Source organism: Rhea americana, unplaced genomic scaffold (assembly GCF_003343005.1).
Source record: "Rhea americana isolate MKP2758 unplaced genomic scaffold, rheAme1 scaffold_2, whole genome shotgun sequence".
NCBI classification, from domain to species: Eukaryota; Metazoa; Chordata; class Aves; order Rheiformes; family Rheidae; genus Rhea; species Rhea americana.
Window position 1 is genome coordinate 10,904,979 of NW_028186149.1, and position 17,533 is coordinate 10,922,511.

At 37.0% G+C, this 17,533-nt stretch overlaps 1 protein-coding gene across 5 annotated transcripts in view; it reads left to right on the forward strand.

Moving 5' to 3' along the window:
• Nucleotides 1–208: 208 nt before the first annotated feature.
• The window catches only part of ADGRL2 (adhesion G protein-coupled receptor L2), a 171,752-nt gene continuing 154,427 nt past the window's right edge, over nt 209–17,533 (forward strand). For 3 of the 5 annotated variants that reach the window (XM_085303483.1, XM_085303484.1, XM_085303481.1), the window contains exon 1: nt 210–230. The gene's annotated coding sequence lies outside the window, so the exon portion shown is untranslated. Of the gene's footprint in view, nt 231–17,533 lie in introns of all 5 variants that reach the window. The other 2 variants (XM_085303480.1, XM_085303485.1) reach the window with 1 other exon arrangement.

Below are 17,533 nucleotides of genomic sequence, written 5' to 3' on the forward strand. Positions count from 1 at the left end.
TTTTTTCTAAGTTGGTACCTGCTAAGTACATGTAATATATATTCAAAATCACATTAAACTATTGATATATGATTTGAACATAAATTTTCTTTTTTGTTGTTGTTGTTTTGCTGCTGATGCATTGTTTGGCAGCTAGAATCCCCACAGATTAGGGTATAATAACTAATAACATTTTCTTTGCTTTCTAGGGTCTTTATGGCAGAATGATGAATTCCATCGTTTCCGGAATGGTAAGCAGAAAGCTATTTTTGTTTCTGATAACAAAGAACAGAAAGTAAATTCTTTTAAAAAAAGATTGCCAATTGCTTGGGAAATAACTGTACAGTACAATTTCATAATTACATGGCTTATACAACCAAAAATATTTGAATATTCAGATCCTGTAAGCTACCTAGAAAAGATCTGCAGAGTATTATAATAATTCTTAAAAAGGAAATAAGTTGGGATTGAACATCCTCATTAGAAATACTGCTGACCCTAGAATGCTCAACTTTTTATTTTTCTGCGTAGTTTATCCTAATGTGCATATTCCCATACACGTAAATACATTTTCGTTCTATCAGTGAAGAATATAAATATATCCATTCTTTAGGCTGAGATAGGGTGAGTCCCATAAAATGTGTTTCTATTTGAATTGTATAAAAATGATCTTTATATATGTTTCACTAGGGCTTTGCTGCATCTGTGAATTTAAAATTATATTGTTTCAGACATAGACATCGCTTCTTCTGCATGCTATCACGTTGTTTAAAAAAGATGGTTTCATTTGTCGTTCTTTTTTATGACTGAAAAAGGCAATATTTATTTTACCCCTTGATCATAACATCTTTACAATCAAATAAAAAGAAAAATTCATCATACTGTACATGTAAAGGTCATCCTAAAATAACACTTCTGAGCAAACTATATTGAATCCTATGAGTATGTTGCTAAGGAGAACTGTTTTCCAAGAGGTCTTGGACATTCTCTTTACAAAAAAATTCTTTCCCACTTCATAAAAATGTAGTTTGAAATCAACATAAAACCATCATGAAGTGAAACTACTGTTAAAATGGAAAGATATATTGCTCAAAAAATATCCCATTGGAGCACAAATTCTGACTTGAAATGTGACTGCTTCTTAGTGTTACACTTGAAAGATCTTCTATCTAGTCCCAAATGGAACTCAAGATCCTTTAAAAAAAGGAGATTATTCACAAACTTTAATGCATAAAAGCATGAAACAATGATAGATTTAAAATATATGGTGCTGATTTTTTGTTGTCTTTGATAAAAACAGAAGTGTTGTCAGTGTTCAAGAAAACTGATAGCAAAACACAAGTTATACAAGGAATTTTTAACAGTGATGACATGTTTTCCAGTGAACAAGGAAGGAGACTTTTTTTTCTAGGAAAGTAAAACCTGCAGGTGAAGCTGTTCTGAACAAACTTGGTTTTGACCTATAGATCTAACTCTCTGATGATAACAATGAGGTCTGCCTTGGCCAAGTCTGCAATGTATTTTAACYTGCCTGCCTTAACAGTGGGTATTTCAAAAGTGTCAGGGTCGAGGATCCTTTTAGGGTGTATCTCTGATTAAAGAGAAGGAAAAATCATGTAGAACTAACAGCAGAAAAACCCAACAGTTCCAACCAGGCATGAGAACTACAGTTACCCTCCTTCATCCCCAAACATAAAAATGTTCAAGAAGAACTCAGGAGTCATTTTTAATCAGAAAAGATTAACTAYGTGACAGTTAAGTATGTTTGGGATTAAACCATCAAAGGGCCTGTCTCTTTTGTGTGTATTTGCCTATTAGCAGTAGGTACTTGGCACAAGGATCATATGTAGGTTGCAGCCACAGCCAGACACTCACACTGCATACACCCTTTTCTGCAATGTTCATTAGGCAATAATATTGTCAAAGGTAAGTGTTTACCAGCAGCTTCAGTCTACTTAAAACCATTTTAGCCTGAGGCTAATCTTGTGAGGAGGGCTTGGGGGAAGGGCAGAAGAGAGACAACATTTCATTTTTCAGGGAAACAAATGTATTCAGCTAGTACCCTGATCTGAGGTAATTTACAGCTCTACATTTGCATGTTAAGTGAAATTATAATTATTCTTATTTTGAGGCCAACTCTGTGATTTACACTATAGGCAAGGAAGACAGGACAAAGGCTTGGMGCTTAAGAGTTGCTATAACAAAGGCAGTAAAAGATTGTTTTAGGAAGAGTTATTTTTTATGTATATAACAATACACACCTCAATGAGCTTTCCCTGTCTTCTTTGGAAACATAGGGTTACTCTGCTGCTTATGGATTTCCTCTATGTAAATATTAATTCAGGTATAAATATTTTTTTAAGTTGGGTGTCTTCTGTTTAGGCAATGTGAAACAGAGCTTTCTCATGCTACTCCCTTTCACCATTGCAAGGCTTTCTAATTCTACTAACAAGATAAATATCACAGAAGACAATAAATTGTGGAATATAATATTACTTTAAGAAAATACTTCCCTTCTCATCCCCAACCTTAGCTTTGCTTAATGAATAAAGATTAAATGCACATTATTATGAACAGTCACAACAGCTAGATTTTAATCTAAAAATKGACTTTTCTCTATATATGTTAATAAATGATCTGTTACCTCAAATTACTCCTAAATACATAGTATTTAGTAGTAGAATTTCATTAAATGTATAGCCATTTTATCATGAATTTCTAATCCCGTAATTGATTTTAATGTATGGAAAATCATGTTTTAGAGAAGCTGAGACTGCTAACAAACGTGGAAGACCACCACTGCTATACATTGAAGAAGACAAAAAGTAGCTCTCACTTTTCTCTCAATTAAAACTATGTGCAATTATTCTTGTAGACTATAGATCTCTTTGGGGATTCTGGTTACATAGAACTTTTTGGTTCATTTCACAGGAATAATATTCATCTTAATTAGCAAAAACAATTGATGGGCTTTTCTCTTTTCTACAAGAGGGAGTTCACTCGGTGTACTGATTACCAGTAGTAGATTATCCTGATAAATGAAAAGTTCTTGTCTTTTTGAACAGCAGCTGAATATGTTATCTGTCTTCAGCCTTGTAGTTTCTTTGTTAGACATCACCTTGTTGAGACAGAATGACTTCCTTGGTAAGTGGTTGACCCGTTTTTTTGTCTGGCACCCTAACATTGCTGGGCATTGTGCCAAGCTGGATTCTGTAGCTATTTATGACTGCATTCAAGGTTCAACTATGCAAATCACAACTATTAGCCAAGAAAGCATAGCAGATTTGTTTTTTAAATATTTCCATAGCTCACAAGGTCAAAGCATTTGTTTTAGCAATGTAAAATATAGTTTTGTAAGTAATGATCAGTAATGTTCGAAGAGATTGTCACCTTTTAACATTTTMTTTAGACTGAATTAGATGGAACATAAACATTTTTCCTCTGTGCCACAAAATAATCGTATAGAGCTCAGGAGGAAGAGACACGAGCTAAAGTGAACAAATATGTATCATTTTATCTGTCTCATGAGTGGCTTAGCGGGCTGTATGGAGTTGCTCTAGAAGGACAGGAGGACAAGCTGTGCGCGGGAAGCAGGCAGGCCGTGGGTGCTGCCGTCGGCAGCCCTGCGCTGCCGCACCGCTAGGGCTCCAGGGCAGCCCCGCTTCAGACCCGAATCCCAGCCAAGCATGAGCTGCTTGATCTGCACGTGGGCCCGAGCCAGCTGGCGTTGCGCAGGCACCTCTGTGCCGCATGGTTTTGCAGCCCTGCGTCTGTGTACTGCTGCGGCGCAGGTGAGTTGGGGCCCCCAGTGCCCCGCAGGGCCGTGATGGCCGAGGCCGTTCTGCCCTGTTCGCCTCCGCTTCCTTGCCCCGCGCTGTGCCCACGGTGTTGGCCACGACGCAAAATAATCAACGGCGCCGAACCTCGGCTGCATAAGAATTAACCTTAAGAAAAATAAACCAAACCAAACCAAACCAAACCAGGGAAAACAGACAGTTATCCAGGCTCATAGCGGTAGGGCAAAAAGCATTCCAGAGTCTGTTGACTGAGAAAAGCAATCTGAGCTTGAGCGAACAGCGGCTGAGCGTAGTTTTCAGTTGTGAGATACTTTTTGTTTATCATCTCAGTTTTGTGTGTTGAAGTAAAATAATGTGTCTTAGCAGAAGTTAAAGAATTATGGGAGTAGTGATGTGTTTGAATGCAGAATACAGCCAATTAAGATGAAGCAATTGTCAAAGTCTGATTTCCCTGTCTTAGCTAGTACTCACTCCAAGCAGAAGGACTCATCGATCTTAATGGGGTGTCTTATCTTCCCGAAGAAGCACAGGGCTGAGACTGTAGGGCTTCCCTGCATCATCCTCCATAATAATATTTCCCCATACTTTTCCTAACAAGGCGTGAAAGAGGCTGCCAACAAAGTAGGGATGATATATTAAAGTGGGACAAAAAAAAAAAAAAAAGGTTGAATCAAGTATATGCAATTTTTTTTATCAAACGCATAGGGTTTGTGCAAACAAGTAGGGTTTGAGCCTTATTAATACTGTACAAAGCCCTGGAATTTATTCATGGTTAAACTTCTGTGCTTTAGCCAATCCTTTTATAAAGAGTCACTTTTCCAAAGAAAGGAACAGAGCACTGTGTTACAGTAAACACTAGCGACTCTGTCCACAGTCAAATCTAAATAATACTTAAGAAACTAAATCCAAAACATTAGCAATAAAATACTTAGCATGTATTTCTTTCCTGGGAGCCTACTTGGAAATTGAATTCCACTGAGCTGCACTTACTCAGAACAGAATTCAATTAAAAAAAAATCCGCCTGGATTCCATGCTGTGAAAAAGCCCTTGCAAATTTATTTTAGGGACTTCRGGTGTGGAGCCTGGACACAGTTTTATTTTATTTTTTAATGGAATCAGTCTAATGTCTAAGGTTATTCTTTACTTGCCTCTGCTGCACAGTTTTCACATATAAGCCAATTGAGGACAACGCGTTATTAAAGAAGTCGGCAGGTGTCCTGTGCTCTGAAACATATTAAATAAAGAACTCAACGGGATCATGTTGACTGCAAGCTTCACAAAGAAATTAAATAATAAAGACAGAAGCTCTTCAACAAAGACCATTTCTGCATGYGTAAAAGTGTCTTGTCCAAAGATGGAATACTCTCTTAAAATTTTTTACTATAATCTCTATTTTAGTATTTTCTGAAAACACATAATTATAGAGTTTAGAGACTCAAGCTTCCTGACTTGAGTCTTATGCAATAAAGAATGATCAGAATGGCAGGAACTGAACAGTCAGAATCTCCCTTTCCCTATGCAGCTTCATTGCTCAACAAAAGAGCCATGCAAAATGCCCACGTTATCATTCTGAACTTTCTGGAATTGTCTTATCCATGTCAATTTTGATATGCAATAGCTCTGGGAAACACAGGGAAAAGAGTAGAAAAGAGTCCATTGTATTTGTAGTTAATATTTTCCTAACGTATGAAGCTTTCCAGTCACAGTGACATTTAAAATAAAGTCCCTCTTGAGATTTAAACGTATATTGGGATTAGGTAATTTGAAATCACATTAAAAAGGTTCAGAAAATATATAAATACAGTCTTGAACTTCCCACTGATTCTGAGCTGCTGAGTAATTGCACYAGACAGAGGTTTTTAGAGTGGGCTTTAAAATAAGGAGTCACAAAGTGTACTGGATTTTCATTTATTAAAAATGTTGTCATGAAGTAATTGTTTGAAGAAAATTGACAATTAAGAAATGTAACGAAGTCTCTGAGCAAAAAGGAAACTAGATTTAATTCTCTTTGAAAAAAAAAAATGTCAACTTCAATAGAAGTAGGTCTGGGCATCTCAGACTCAATTGGAAAATAAATTATGCTAAGTGCATCCAGAGTCACCGAACATCTTTAAGAAACAGAGTGTTCATAATGAAGCAAAGTCTTAATATGACTTTAAAGTAACTAATATGAAAAGATATTACAAAACCTTTGTTGACCAGGTGTTTTCCCTTTTTATCAGTACAATATATTCCTATAATGACCATCGCATGCTCTGTCATTAAAATTTGAGCTTTCCTTTCAGGTGCTCTGCATCAGACATATGGCATTCTCATCTGCAGGTTTTACCCCCAGTCCCCCAGTTAATCACACAGGCTCCGGGAACGACAGTTTGCTGCAAATGCAATTCCATACTCTGGCAATCAGAGAGTTAGTACGAATTTACCAGAACAATTAAAAACTCCTTTTCCAAAACACAGTCAATTTTAAGACATGACACATTTGCCTCTAACTGTGACATCCAAGTTAATATTGTTGATGAGATTTAACAGACATAAATATTTGTAGAAACCAGCATATGGTCTTGGTTCAGCAGAATTTTGTTCACCTAAGCCTGCATGTCTGCAGAAATGGGACTTCAGCTTTTTAAGTTACAGGTAAAAAATAAGTATGAGGCACCAAACTCCCGATGCCATTCATTCCTACCAATGATTTGTTCCCTATCCATATTCATTTTTCCAATACGGAAACAAAGAATTTTCTAATATTAATTCTTCGCTAGGCATAACTTAAACTTTACTTGAATTAGTTACTATATTTGCCCATCTCTTGTCATMAGCCTAATGTTTCTTATATGACTAATAGAAATATTTCCTGGAAAGTTCAAATGAAACCACAAAACTAGTCCAGTTAAATGCAATTCAGTCTCAATGTATGATGGAAAATTTTTCTCCTGTCACTTTTTCAAACCTTCCAATTGCTGTTTGCAGATCCCCCAGCAAAAATCCGTAGTGATCCTTATCCTTTCTTAAAATCAGCTGTCTCCCGGAGTCAAAATTTCTCCCAGTGCTACCTTGCGCCAATTCACAACCAAACAAAAAAAATGTGATGAACACTATGCTATACTCATCAAGGGTTGCACTGGTAAAACTGAAAGCAGAATTTGGTGCAACATACAGGCTGGGAGATACACTTGTGGCTTAGTCTATACAGCTGTCTAACTCCAGAATCCCAAYTCAAAGAACAAGGTAGGAGTGTAGGATCTTACCCTAGGGATTCCCTGAGTGAGCACAAATGGCCATCTCTAAGTGCRCTGGAAGAGTGACCAACTAAATTGAATGCATTCAGTGACTTTTAAGACATCTCATCCATGTGTAGCATTTTGATCCTGTGCTTCAGTAAATGTATGATTAAATTTTTATTAAAAGGTAATGCTCTGGTTTTAATGATAGTTAATTACATATAATTAAAATGAAAGGATTAATAATATTAAACTTTTCATTGGGTAAAGATAAATATAAATACATATATTGTAGTATGATTAAATATGAATATATATAATATTAGCTTCAAAGCATAATGTCAAATCTATATTAATAAGAATATAATAGATGAAATAATATTATATTCCATAAATTATGTAAATTAAAGGCCCAGTTCAGAACTTACACATTCATAAAATGTACTTSACTGGGGGAATTTGCAAAAAATAGTTGAAATAGTCTTAAAAATAATTATAAAGATGTTCCTATGAAACAGATGCTTACACTTTTTTCTTACATCAGCTCTTCATTTGAAGACTGAATTACAATGTTAAATGATGTACACTTTGGCTACAAAAGAAATCCTTTTTAGAGTCATGGATTAGAATTTGGAAATACCTTGTTTTTACTTCAGCCCTGAGTCCACATATTTCTATAGGTCTGCCTTCCACTGATTTTCAAAATCTTTGAATCGGGTCTTAAATATTCATTTAGAGGGTATTGCTCTTGCATGCMGTTTACTTACATCCAAGATATCTAATCTCATTTGGCTTCTTTACAAATTCTTTATATTTAGTGAGGAAGCACAACTTGATCTCTACCCMTAGACGCACAATGTTTTAAATTGTAACACTCTTTCTGGTTGTCATTTCTGCCATTAGATGCAGAAAATCTCTATCTCCAGATCTAAATTGCTAAGAATCCTCCAACTGTTTATGCTGTAAAATTTTGTGTATTAGCATAGTTTAATAAAATGAGAAATGCAATAGCTTTTTAAATAAATTTTTAAATTGCATAGTTCTAAATCAGAGAGATGTTTTGGTCTCTGCAAATTATAAGACACTAGTATTTGTCTAACAAGACCTTAAGACCCTCAGAAGAATTTTAAGGATTTTTATAAACCTCTATATGCATTCTTCAGCTAGATTTTGGCAGAGGTTTAGTGTAACTCCAGTACAACTCAATCAGTTTATTTTGTAATTAAAATCAAGGAAATAGTAACAAAAATATATAATATACGGTACTTGTGTTTATAATAGAAACATCCATAAAGAAAGAAACATGTTCTAACTCTTCTCATTACCCCAAAGGGAATTGCATCTTTAATCACGCAAAGCGCAACGGCTTTCTAATTTTGTTTAAAGTGTTTCAGTACTTACAAAAACCAGATCAGGTTATTGTAAATCTAGAGCAAATTAGAATCATTGGCCTCCGCTCAGCTGTATTCAAGAGTACTATGTAAATCATAAATTTAATGGCATACTAAGACACACATCTGTTTCTATTTTGTAGAAGTTAATAATCTAACTTCAGAGTATTTAAACATTACTTTCATTAACTGGAAAATGTGAAAAATAGAGACTGCTCTTAAGTCACAGTGTGTTGTTGCATTATGCCAGAAAATATACAAAAATTGCAAATCCGTACAGTAAAACATAATTTTTCTGAGAGATATGTGCCATTGTCTGTTCCATGACCTTGCATCTCCTCTTTCTGTTTACTTAGAAAAACATCACTTATACAAGCAGAGCCGCATTGCTGAGTAGAAACTGCACCTGCACAGAGTACATTTTACGTTATATTTTTAGCAGCAAATGTCTTTTACAACAGGGACTGGATGATGCCTAAATTCCTTAAAACCTGTATAATAATAACCTAATGCATTAAACAGTTTTCTTTTTTACACTTAGCGCTGTAATAATCTGCAGATCATTATGCGTATTGCAACTGATTCGAAAGATAACTTTGTTACTAAGACAGACAGAAATCTTGTGCTGCCATAAAAGATTGATTTCTGACATACATTTATTTTTAAAAACTTGTTTTGTGGTCTAGTCTCTACACTATCTTATCAGTTACTTCATATTATTCTTACTGAGAAGTTTATTTTGTTCACAAATTAATACACTATCYTCTAACGTATATTAAAATAGGTGTTTGATATAATGTATATAATTTTCAAAGAACCAGTTGTATGGGATTTGTGGCAGAAAGGCATCACTGTTTTCAACTTTTGGTTATAAAGACACTGATTTTCCCAAAGGAAACAGACAGGTAAACATGTATGTACTAACCCTTTGGAAAATGAATTAATTGAGTTGCAAGTCAGAATAGAACTGGCCTGCTAGCTTTAGCATTGCAATAAAAGATCTGTTTGGTAAGGCTTACTATGATACCGGATTCTAAGGTGACCAATTTTGACCAATAATTTCATTGGAAACTCAAAACTGGGTTGCACTAAAAGGCCAAGTTAAAATATGCAGAACACTAAGTTAAATTAAAATTTTATTAACAAAAAATACAATGCCAAAAATAATATTTCTTATAGAAGGTTTTCAGATAGTCTATTCGTTAGAAAAGATACAGACTTTGGGAAGTTAGATGTAGCTTATGTACTGTTTTGCTTGTGCTAAAATTGCCTGCTGTACTAGATACTTTACATTAAAATTTGGTCTGCATAAAGGTGAATGGGATTTATGTAGATAGCTATATGAATATGTAGAGAAACCTCTTACTAGGGCTAATTTCATTGAGCTCTATTTGAGAGGTAAWTATATTAATATACACAACTGATAGRGAATTGGCACATTTATTTTACTACCAGCAAAATTTCTAAAGAAAGCAGATTAAAGCTGGGTAGCCATATGGAGAGGGGACAGTGAGAGACAAGAGAAAGGCAAAACTGGGCACCTAAATGATAGAGTGCAAATTTGTGGTTTGTTTTTCAGTATGATTCAGTGATTGCATACACAGGAAATTCTCCCATTCCTGTGGAAATGGTGACTACAAAAACTAACTCTAGCATGCAGAATTCTCACACTGCTTTCCAAGCATGCAATAAAAGCTTAAGTATGTTGTCTTACTGATATGTTTAATGTAGTACTATGATTACCAGATATATCAGATACAATCTAAAAAGATCACATTTTGGTGTTGATTATTCAACAGACAGCAGCTAGGGCTCTTAGTGAGATGAGGAATAGCATCTTAATTAATTATTGAATATATTTTAATATTTATAATTAGCAGTCGTACTAAGCAGTCAATCGATGTTCCTTACGACAGTAGCATGGTAGTAACATCATTCTTTGACTGCAGTGTTTTTAGAAAGGCGTAACCATACCTTCAATCAGATTCAAATACTATTTGTCAAAAATACTGAGGTCTGTCAGAAGTAAATGATCATTTAATTAAAGAAAAAAAAAGGTGGAATATCTTTGATCCCTATACTTTAGTGATATTAATTCCTATGTGCTGCAGGTGTTTGTAATGTATAACAAATCATTACTGAAACGCAGGCTTTTATAGGCAGTTTCGGTGAAGGAAAATGACTGTTCTTACAGCTGCCAGAGTTACACCTGGCAGTGTAACACAAGCATGACAGACTGTGGACTAGAAGATGTAAGCCTAGAAACAAATCTGGGTCTCCCTCTCCATCCTCTGTCCATGCCAGCTGGGATGGATGGCAAAGCAGTACCGATGTTCAGAGTGGATGGGGAGGGGGAGAGACGGAATTTGCTGCTGTTTCGAGGCTTTCTGACCAGTGATCCATGATGCATCTCTGGTGTCTGCTCCAGAGGGAGCCAATCGCATAACTGTCAGCATTTCAATGGCAATCAGCACCAAGAGGAAAAAATGTATTCTTATAAAGGAATARAAGGGACCAATTCCTTGGCTTAAATCACAAAACAAAATCAAAGCAAGTATAACCAATCAACTGAGGTTATGAGTACTTCCAGAGTGGCACGGGAAATGGAGAAGCAGAACCAGATGACATGTACGTAAAGCACCATGGATACATTGTCTTGATTAAAGCTACCGATTGAAAATTTTAAATAAAAAAGCACTTGTTCTTACAGAATAACATGTGGTGGCATATGGGAAACACAGTAAATGTGAACCGGATTACACAAGCTTGGGAGCAAATACAGCTCTTAGACCCTGCCTTTTGATAAGGGAACGGGAAGGTTGCAGTCACAAGGTGAGGAAGACCCTGTGGGAGGTTCTTTTCCATTCATGATTGATCATGATCACTCTGTTATTTCATGTTCTTAATCTATTACTGTATCTCTGAATTTGATTATTGTGACTATGTAGTAGACTTTTATGTAGGCATCATGTAGAATCTAGCAGCTAGGCTCCTAAAGAGAAATGTAGACGGGATTTAAGCCCCTAAATTCAGAAATGTAAAGTATAAATAATCATTTATATGCTTCAGTGCTGCCTACCTGGGGAGGATGTCTGTGTTCAGTAGGCACTTCCATGTTTTTATATTAAATTTTCCTACRGCTCTAGCTTTCATCGTGCCAAGCATTGCTCAGTCAAGAGAAAGCAGATTAGGGCGCTTTGTGCTTGCGTCATTGCTAAGACTGTCTATAAAACAAAACTGAGCACTTAATGGTGATAGTCATGCTCTAAGAATACCTGACATACACCAACAAAGCTACACRCTCACTAAACCCAGTGGTAACCACCACTCTCTTACAAGTGTAGCTTTATTCTGTAACCAGTAGATAGAGACTTGTCTGAAGAATGTGAAACAGGATCAGTTCTCCCCTCTGCCTGAAGGGATTCAAACTCATGTCTCTCCCCAGCTACGGAGTTCTCTAACCCAYAGCCTGATCGGAGATGGAGATATTCTCCCCTTCTCCTGTTAAAGCTGCGCACCAGGCAGAAAATAATTCAGGATTCACTGGGCCAGAAAGTGAGAGCACCAGAGGGAACATGACTCTGTAGCTTAATGATTCGAGCAGTCAGCTGGAATGGGGAGGCCTGAGTTCTGGTTGGTGGTCCAAGATCTTGATGTATTTTATCCTGTGACTATTTTGAGGAAAGTACATTCAACCTTACCCCCTACTCAGGCATCTAAATCTTTATGGGTTTGTAGAGCAGTGCAGATAAAGGTGAATACCTCCRAAAGTCTTGCTTATGTTTTGATTATACAGTCAAGAACATGGATTTTAATAGTATGTAGTATGCTTATATTAGACTCTTAGGTAAAGAGAGAAAAGGCTTCATGGATTCATACTTGGAAGTGGAATAGTTCTCTTTTGAATGCTCCATGCCTTGTTCATCTTTTTTTCATCACCTTTCATTTTGTGGCAGACTCTCAACGTGACAGAGCAGCCAGCTGCTCTAGTTAAAAGCACTCTCTGGTGGATGTAAGTTCTAGATCTGCACCTGAAGTTTGTTATACAGCTCATAGAAAGTAGGGGCATTCAGCACAGGCGTCCAGGCCTTCTCCCACTCAGTTCCACATGTTCCCACGCTGTTATATGAAACAGTCGGGTAACAGGAGGTGAGGAAGGTGTGAGAATATGCAGCGATCTCCAGACATGCCAGTCTGAGAGCAGGGGCACCCCTCTGCCTGCAAAGTCGTGACAGARAGAGATACTGAGATTTAGCAAAGTCACAGCAAATTCTACATAGAGAGCTATGTGAGGGGGGGAGGAGAAGAAGCTCCCTACCTGCCAGGCAAAACTACATTTATTTTAAATAGAAAAATCTATTTAATTTCTTACTATTCTCTTGGGCCTTGCTTCTTTGCTTAAAAAAAAACATTATTTGCAGCCCAAATGCAGAAGTAATGCCTACGCAGATATAACAGTTGGAGAAAAGGGAACCTAGAAATGTGCAAAACTATTTGGAGAATTGGGATCTCATAGCCATCTCTCTTCCCCCAAAAACTCAGCACTGTAGCTCTTTTCCTGGTATCATCATTTCAGCTTCTGTACTGAGCTGTTCATGTGATAACAGGGAATTGTACTCGTCATTTTTTAAATGTGTTCTGCTACATGAATCCTAACAGMTCAATCTTGAAAACTCTTTGGCCTTCATAAATGCCGGTGGATTTAGACTACAATTTTTTTCCACCAACAAACAYCCATAAACACCCACAGCAAGGAACATCCTTCCACAATAGCACAGAGCTCCATTGCTCCCCCAAATTTGCTTTTCAGAGAGTGAAGAAACAACTACAGTGTCTTAGCATGAACATAAAACAACCTGCATCTAAATTCACTGGTAAAAATGTTACTGATCTTTTATAAGGGATTAATGTGATACAAAAATCCTGTATCAAAATACATAGTTAGTATAGAATACGCATGCTTTTGTTTCATAGCTGCATTCTCTCTGAACAAAGTTGTTTCTAATATTACTTAATTAAACAAAATTAAATTAATTTTTGTCTTAGAAGCAAGAAACAACAGCCTTGTTGAATAAAATGATCTTCATTTTCTTGAAGCTATTTAAATTAGAAACATGAGTTTCCACAGTTGGAAAAAAAATCCATGGTTAAAATGTTTGAAGCCCATCAATCTCTTTAACCACACAGCTAATGTGTTCCTTCTGTTTTCTTTGAATGAAATCACCATGAGTGGTTAGATGTTGATTTAACATAAAACAAATGGAAATGGGTGTTTCCTTAGTTATGTATAGAATTTATTTTAAAAAACAATTAGCAAGTGTTAGGAGTAAGTCAATGATTTTGCTATTTCTTAAATAATAATATAGATTACGAGTCATTAAAATTGATTAGTGAAGTAAACTATGTATAATGCAAATTCATATTACATTTATTTGTTAGGAACAGCTGCAGAATTCTCTTATTTTATTGATGGGCTTCATTTTTTCCCAGGTGACARTAAAATCAATTACTTAGTTTAAAACACTAGTAATAGTCAAGATATATTTCCAAAGTCTTAAGACAATACATTAGATATTTCCTATTATGGGTTATATCATACATACTTTATTTATATTAATTTGTCTGCAAAATTAATTGGAGCTTTCCCTGACTGAAACAATCAAAATCTGGCCTGTTCAGTTTTCTGTTGAAATGGTGAAATCATGTAATGGTTTGTTACTTTTCCATGTGCCAAATTAGACCATGTCTTTACATTATGCCAGTTTTAGGTTKATGCTACTGTACTGCACATATTTAATCTCTCCTGTCAGTCTTTGCTTATATTGCATCTAATTATATGTTCATTGATACATTATTCACAGGAGTGTGTACATATAGGGGGAAATGTCACTTGCTAATATTTAAAGTTCAATCATTTCATAAAACTCCCATAGTAAAAAAGTAGGTTGCATAAAATCCATGTAAACCTTTTCTCATGGGGGAACTGACGCTCAGGGCAATATAAAAATTATTTATCAAGATATTAAAACATTTTAAATTAATCTTTTTCAAGAATAGGCAAATGTAAGCTGCAGTTCTACAGCAAAAAAGCTCTAGTGGGGTCAACAAGATTGTATTGCAGACATCATAATTTGGCTAATTTTTGCCGTAAGTTAAATCATCTTTTTCAGATGCACCTTCTCCAAGTGCACAGSTGACAGTTAAATCTTTTCCAGTTGTTACTGTCATACATGTAGCCCCTAGAAACACTAACTGATACACAGTTCTTCTGATTATTTCAAAAATCACTCTGAATTTGCTTTTAGTTTTTCATGGACATGATCCAGTGGGGTTGTCAAAGTAATCAGAGWGAAAGACACAAAGAGCATATAGCTTAACATGAAACATTACAAAGCCTGACGTTAGTGAAATAGATAAACATATTAACAAATGATTTTGCTAGGATTATAAAATCTCTTATCAAGGTAGCTATTTTGCAATGTTGTAATGAAACAAGATTTAAAGAAAACCTACTTGTCTATATTTACTTGTGGAGTCCATGTGGAGTGAGGTACATATTTTTGGAGGACTACAACAAAAAGCAAATAGTAAGCAGTCTTTATGGTGAAAGAAATTTGATTTGTCACAATTCCTTTGTATCTTAATATTCAAATCTGGCAAAAAAATTGACTGAGTAAGATATGAAGAATTGAATTCAAGTATGCTATGGGTCTGTGTGTGCAAGTTTTCTGTTTTAAAGAGACAGATGTCGATTCATATGCAGTAAAATGAATTGCTTGAATAATAATATTTTACTTGCCAAAACAATATGCTCTTCTGCAAGGTACTGTTATATTTTAATCGGGATTTAATGAGAATTAATGGAGGGGTGTGGTTTCAAAACAAAAGCTGAAAGGTCTCTATGTGCATTTTTACCAATTGTTAAAACTCAGTTTTACACCTCAGAGTTGTAAAACTCTATTTCTGCATGTAGAGAGAAATATGATTCCTGAAGCTCTTGATGAAAAGGGGGAAAACAGACTGCAATCCTGCAGTTGAATCCRTGTGGGTGAATCTCCTTCCACTTCTGCACTCATTGGGGAAAAGGCCTATTCTGCAGTTCTTTTCTTTTCTAGGGGAAGGGGGTAAAAATCTTACTGAAACCTGTATAAGGTATGCTCCAAATAGAATTCCTCTCTCTCACTTCCTCTCAGAGGAAAACTGCCAAGTCCACATAATTCTTGTTGTACTCTTGACTGTTTTCTGGCTAAATCCTGCTCTCAGCAACTGAGGAAAAGGCTGCTAGTTCAGGGCTACCACTGTTTATCTGCAGTTACACTTATTTGGCAAAAAGTTGAATATGAGTGTTAAAGATACGTAGTAAAACTATGATAAAATTTTATCTAAATGATTATTTATACTTTACATTTCTATGACCCTCTTTGTAAGAATGTCTCCATAACAGATGCATCCAATCCTCCAGTGAAAATCAGTTTCTAATAAAATACATTAAAATGACTTTATGATCTATTTCCATTAGAATACATAAGGGTTATTTAAGGTTCTATAATGATATTTATAAGTGAATTTTCAGCAGAAAAGGGCAATCAGCTATACTAGGAATACACAATGTACTTAAAAATATGAAATAAAAATTGGGAAAATGCTTTTTTTGCTACATTTGCCACTAACGGCAACTCATACTTTTTAGTTTTAACTATACAGTAAGGACAAAACTATCACAAAACCACATGATCTTCTGCCCTCCCCTGCTGAGTTTGGTTTCGAGGTGGTTTGCAGATTTAGCACAGCTGGTAGTGGCCTCAGGAAGGCCGACTCCTGAGTATAAGAAGATGCCTCCTTTAGCCCAGAGAACTTGGGGCTGTTCTTGGTGCTTTCTCTGCAGGTGCTGAGTGTTGAGGAAGGTCAGCATGGTGAGGGCCATGTTTTAGATACTGATCCCTGCGATTGCTGCTAGCATTGTTGAASGTTTGAAATTGTTTTGAGTCATTTGCCAGCTCTGTCATTCTTACTACTTCATGTGGCAAGGTTTTAATGATTTGGTTTCCTTTTAAATGCATCATACTTCACATATATGTGTCATTTTTTTCTAAACAGTAACACTAATTGCATAGGTATGCAGAGAAGTTGAAATAATTAAGTTAAAAATAAATCATTACCATTAACAAAGGTAATGATCCTGATTTCCTGGTGTGGTGTGGGTGTTTTAAGCTGAACTGTCAATAGGCTTTGGACCTAAAAGAGTTTTACAAGCCCTGAGTGGTCCTGCCATGTGCCAGTGATTCTGTGGGTAGATTCAATTGAGAGGACTTTTATTCCACTGTTGCAGCCAGAAGAGGGAGGGAGGGCCAAAAATAAGGGAGAAATTACTGGGCCAGGTTTGTGCTGCTTTGATCTTTGGATGTACCTCTGTTTCCCCCTATGGCCATTGCAGCCTTGCACTAATTTAGAGCAGCCCTTGCAGAGAAGTGACCGGATGGGAAGGTCCGGAGGGGAAGGTGCGCGGGAGCTCGGGGTTGCCTTCCCCCGCAGCCCTCGGGCCTGGGGTCCCTCCCAGGGCCTGTCCATGCCGTGCTCTTGCACAAACAAGCACTTGCTAACGCCCAGCTGCTTCTCCCTGACCTTGAGAGCCAGAAATCTTTCATGTTGCACATCCAGAAAGGTCAGAACAGAGCCTCAGTATTTTGCATCAGGAGAGAGAGAGAGGGGRAAAAAATCTCGTTTTTAAGATAGGACTTTTGGAAAGAATGCAACAGCGCTACTAGACTGCATTTTGTATCTGAGAACATGAATGAGTCAACTTAGTATCCTTTAAATCGCTTCCAAGTGTTGTTTACCCTGTCCTGACATGTTTTCCCCAATGTATCGCTGTGCTTTGGCGTGCTGTCTCTGACGGCTGCGGCCGGTAACGCGAGGAGATGCGCTCGCCGCGCAGCAGCAGCGCAGTTCCACCGCGAGGGAAGGAAGGGGACGKGCCGAAAGAGCCCGGGCGGCCGCGGGGGCCGCCAGACCCGCGCCCCGCCGCCCCGCTCGGGCCGGCGCGTTGTTTTTCGGTGCAGCCAGGTGCGGGGGAGGGAGGGGGCCCGGCGCCGGCGGCGCAGCCCCCCGCAGCAGCGCAGGCCGCGCCGCGCAAGTTTCGGGGCG